Genomic DNA, 5,186 nt, shown 5'->3' with positions numbered 1-5,186 from the left:
GTTTTTGTATTCCTTTTTAAATGTGTTATCCTTTTATTAAAAGTGTTCTTTCGCCAAGGACCAAATTTTAAGTGTCGAAACGAAGGTGAAAGAACGCTCTGACAGCATGCGTACTTTAAAGAGTAAATTGAGGAGAACAGTTTGTCATTCTTTTTTGAAAGTGCACTCTTTTTATTAAGAGTGTTCTTTCGCCAAGGACAACATTTTGAGAATTGGAATGAAGGTACAGTCCGCAAAAAAAAAAGATATCACCCTGAATAACTTTCGTTCTAATGATCCGATTTTCACGAACTAAGTGTCAATCTTAATGGTTCCTGGGGGTGACCTCAAATATGCTAATTAATTAGTGCTAACTATTAATTAAGTTACGAAATCAGACACAAAAACGTACTTTCTCTGAATAAACATATATTTTTTTTTACATATTTGGAATCTAGACACTTGAATTAGGGGGGGTAGACAAAATTTTAAAACAATTGGGTCGTAAATTGGGTTGCAATAAAGGTTTATATATTTGGCGATAGTCCAGAAAACCGCCAAAAAAAGTCGCCTGCGCAAATAAATATTTTAAGATAACCCTTGACTGATTCAAAAGAGAAACGCTTAATTTTACTAGGTTGCTAGGCAACCAATTTCTGACTGTAAAAAAATTGAAATAATGTTTTGTGATTGCTCTGAGAGGTTTAATTAATAGTTAATAGAAAACACCTCGAAGTTTCTAGGCAATAGACAATTTTTAAGTTCATTTATGTCCAAAAAGCAAAAAAAATAAATAAATAAATAAAATAAAAAATTATTTTAATCTCTTTTGAAAAGAAAATTTGAATCGATTTATAAGTTTTCAGAATTTAAATACATGAACTTTTTATCTGATATTATTTAGATTATGCTATTTTTGCTATGTTTATTCGAGGATTTCATACTAAAATCAAATTAACATAACTTATAATAGCTATATACAAAATTTTAGGGATAATGATTTTTACAGCTTTAATCGAGTCTTCTAGGCATGAAAGTTTGAAGGAAAAAAAAGTGCATGAAAAATAAAATGTAGATTGTATAGTAATTCTAATGCACATTCACAAGGTTTTCTGTAATTTACGATTTCTTTTTTCTATAACTCAATGAATTGCTGAATGTTTAGTGGCATTTTAAAAACATTGAAATATGTTATGTTTAAGAATAAGATATAGAAATAATATGTTGCATATTGTATGATTCATTGTTTAAAAAATTGCTTCATTTTGCTAGATATTTACGTTACATGGTTTTCTTTGGATAAAGATGATTAGCAAATAGCATCCACATGTTTCGATACATTCTGAAACTTACGTTCGCAAATTCACCATAAAATGTCGCACAGCATATTCTTCAATTACGATAAGCTACATTTACCACCAAATACTGCTACTATGATTATTTTTGTTTTCTTATATATATATATATATCTGATATGATACTCTCTTTTTAAACAGAGCTCGTAAGGCCCTTAAGATACTGAAATGGGGGCACGAAAACTTAAAAGATTTTTTTTCCTAATGCCCGCCTGTGTTAACATCCGTCAATTCAGGCATCTACAGGGCGACAGATATCTGTGTGGCCTAAGGATTCCTAACGAGCATCAAACATTCTCAAAATTAAGTGTTCATTCACTGGAAAATTTAGTGTTTATTCAATTTAAGAACTGTTCCTTCACTTGGTTATCTTACTACTTATTATTTAAACCACCAAAAGCTTAAAACAATATTATGTAAGTTATCTAAATTTTTTTTACATAATTTGCATTTAATAACAAATATGTCGACATGCATTTAATAACAAATACGTCATTTAGCTAAAATTACAAATTTTGAAATTTTTATGATTTTTTTTTAAAGACAAGCTAAGCTTAAGTATTCCTTCACTGGTTAGTTTACCCTATAAGATTTTGAGAAATTTGCGATGTTGTGAGAGATGCTTAAAAATGTTGACTGCGTATTTTTATTAATATTTATAAAATATATATTCAAGAAATTGATGAATATTTTATTCCAAATTTATTCATTCGTATGTATATTATTGAAATTTTATCAGTTATTGAGAAAAAAAAAATAAAAAAAAATCACATTAAAGAAGCACAATCTGTTGTATAATCATATTCTATCAGAAGCATGCTTTTATAAAACTCCACATTCTCTGAATAAAATGTATTTTATTCAATAAAATGTTTTATTCAAATTTCTTTACTAAATTGCAAATAGAATTTTAGACGACTAAAGAAGAAACATCGTATTTTATAGCTTAAAAAAATAAAAATGAAAAGATAAGCAAACGATTATTAGCGAAAAAAATATGAATGAAATTTTATGCTAAGCGCGCGAAGTCAAGTTCCTCGCAAGTTTATCACATTTTAATATTAATCGCTCCATTTAATCATTTCTTCATTGTCGCCAAATTATTTTTTTAAAAATAATTAATTTTAATTTTTCTCAGCTTCTAATAAATAAAAACAGTTGAAACTTTAGATTTTTCAATTGAAAAATATGTAGATTAATATGGTATAAAAAAATTCATACCTTATAATTCAAAAATTTTTCATCCTTAATTTAATTAAATAATAAAAAATAATTAACAATTATTAAAAATTATTTTTTTCGTGAAATTATCTTTGGGTAAATGAGTTTTATGACTGGGTGAAATTTTCTTCGAATTGCTTTATTAGTTTTTAAAATATGACTAAAAACGTAAAAAGTGAAATTAACATTAAGGGGTACGAACTTTGGATCGCTCTCCTGACCAAACTATGGGGACCATATTTCCCAGATTGCGGCTACCCCCTATATTTTGAAGGTTAAGAATCCAAATATGTAAGAAAAAATATATGTTTATTCAGAGAAAGTACGTTTTTGTGTCTGATTTCGTAACTTAATTAATAGTTAGCACTAATTAATTAGCATATTTGAGGTCACCCCCAGGAACCATTAAGATTGACACTTAGTTCGTGAAAATCTGATCATTAGAACGAAAGTTATTCAGGGTGATATCTTTTTTTTTTTTGCGGACTGTACGTTCCGAGAGTATACAAAAGAAGAAAACGAACTGGAAATTAAAAACAAAGTCAGTTTTGGGCTCACCAGGCCAACGGCAAGCAATTCTACCCCATTAAGCATGGTAAAACCAAATTAACTTACTCGAAAAGTTGCTACTAGTTCCACTGTTCACTGTTCTCTCAATTGCGATTGTTTGGCACGGAAAAGGGGTATAGAACCAGTCTGGTATTAAATTATCACGAGGAAAAAGTTTTTTTCTGAGCTCATCGCTTGATACATTTCTTAAGATTGGTGGTGCATATATTAGTACTTTCTCCCAAAAAATTATATCTCTATAATCCTTTGCTTCATAGTTCAGCTGCAGAATCATATCATATATAACATGGAATAGGGAATATTTTATTCTTTATGAGCGCTAATAATTTTATTTATCTCATCTTGGTGGAAAACAAGAGAACGAGTCATCATTGCAAAAAGAATATTTTTCGGGCATTCGTCTGATGCTGGTATTCAGGATGAGTATTCGTCTGGATGGATGAAAAAACTACAACCTGACACTTCTATGTCAACCATTTCGACTTATAAATGATCTCATTCACGTGATGAACAACATCAGCAGTTGTATACTGTCACTTGAACTTGCATTATATTGCCACGTATATCACAATATGCAAGAACTTCTTATCTGGATACTAAGTGGATGTATACAGTGTTAAAATTCTGCTTGCACTGATCAACCGGAGAGCTTTGCCAGGGTTCAAGCTGGTAAGGGAGTTAGATAACTGAAACGAAATATCTCAAACTGCTACTTAACATTTTGAGATCATCCGAACTCTGGTCGGGCAAGTTTAAATAACACTACTGGAAGTTTTTCACTGTCAGCGCCAGTTTTGAACCCGTCATTAATGAGATGCAGTTCCGTCAATATACGTGGAGAGAAATCGGGATAGCAGTTCTATGAAATGCAAAAAGTCCCATTGCTTTTCTGTAAATTCTTCTATTCTTCGAACATTTCCAACCGGTATCTGTTCCATTACATCCAACATCCAAGCGCTTCAACTTCATCGAATCTCTATTTTAGTTGACTCTTAATAACTGTAGTTTTATCCATGGTTCAAAATAAGTGGCCGTTAGTCGTAATTTACTACTATAAATCTTAATTTGTCGCCTTGAAAACTACACACAGTAGTCATTTTGATACCTAACTTTTAAAATACCTTTAGCCTCCCGATTCAACTCCTGGCCTAGCTATATGACGGACGGAATATATATATATATATATATATATATGTAGTAGTTAATTTACGTCGAGCTAGAGCTGCACAATGGGCTATCGACGGTGTCTGGGAAACATCCCTAAGGATGATCCGAAGACAAACCATCACAATTTTGATCCTCTGCAGAGGGATCTAGCACTTACCAGTAGAACAGTTTAACGAGGACCAATACTGCACACCCTCGGTCCCTACGCAGACTGATCCAAGTGGACACCCACCCGCACATTGACCGCAGTCAGTGAGCTTGACTTCGGTGATCTGCTGGGAGCCGTGTCTCAACGATCAGTCCACTGCGGGACACACACGCACACATATTTATATATATATATATATAAATTTTTTCTTATAATTCATCTCGTAAGCTTTACATTTTTAAGAAATATGGTTTTACGTTTTTACCCCGATTTTACGATAATAAATGATAGAATGATAGTCTGTTTATATCTTTTAAAGAAACAATATTTTTTAATTGAATAAATTTTGATTCCTCAGAGCTGCGGCATCATTAGTAAGTTTTGTATGATGTGGAATCATATCTGCTTACGTCACAAATCGTTTGCTCTTATAAAAAAAAAATTCTGTTTGCTAAAACAAATAAAACAGGTAGGTACTTTATTTACGTCACACTAAAGTTGCACATTGGGCTATGGGCGAAGGTCTGGGAAACATCTCTGAGGATGATTCAAAGTCCTGCTGTCGCAATTTTGATCCTTTGTTGGTAGCCCGACGAACCCTCGGTCCCAATGCAGATTGATCAAAGGTAGATAGTTTATAAGCAATAAAAAGTCAATAATTTTGGGATGCAGGGAATTTCCCCTTCTCGACTCTCAGGCGCCGTTGAAAGAGGAAGTTGTAGTTCCTTCAAAGATATTAGTCAATT

Source organism: Parasteatoda tepidariorum, chromosome 4 (genome assembly GCF_043381705.1).
Source record: "Parasteatoda tepidariorum isolate YZ-2023 chromosome 4, CAS_Ptep_4.0, whole genome shotgun sequence".
Classification (NCBI taxonomy): Eukaryota; Metazoa; Arthropoda; class Arachnida; order Araneae; family Theridiidae; genus Parasteatoda; species Parasteatoda tepidariorum.
The sequence above is the reverse complement of the archived record's forward strand: the minus strand, read 5'-3'. Positions refer to the sequence as shown.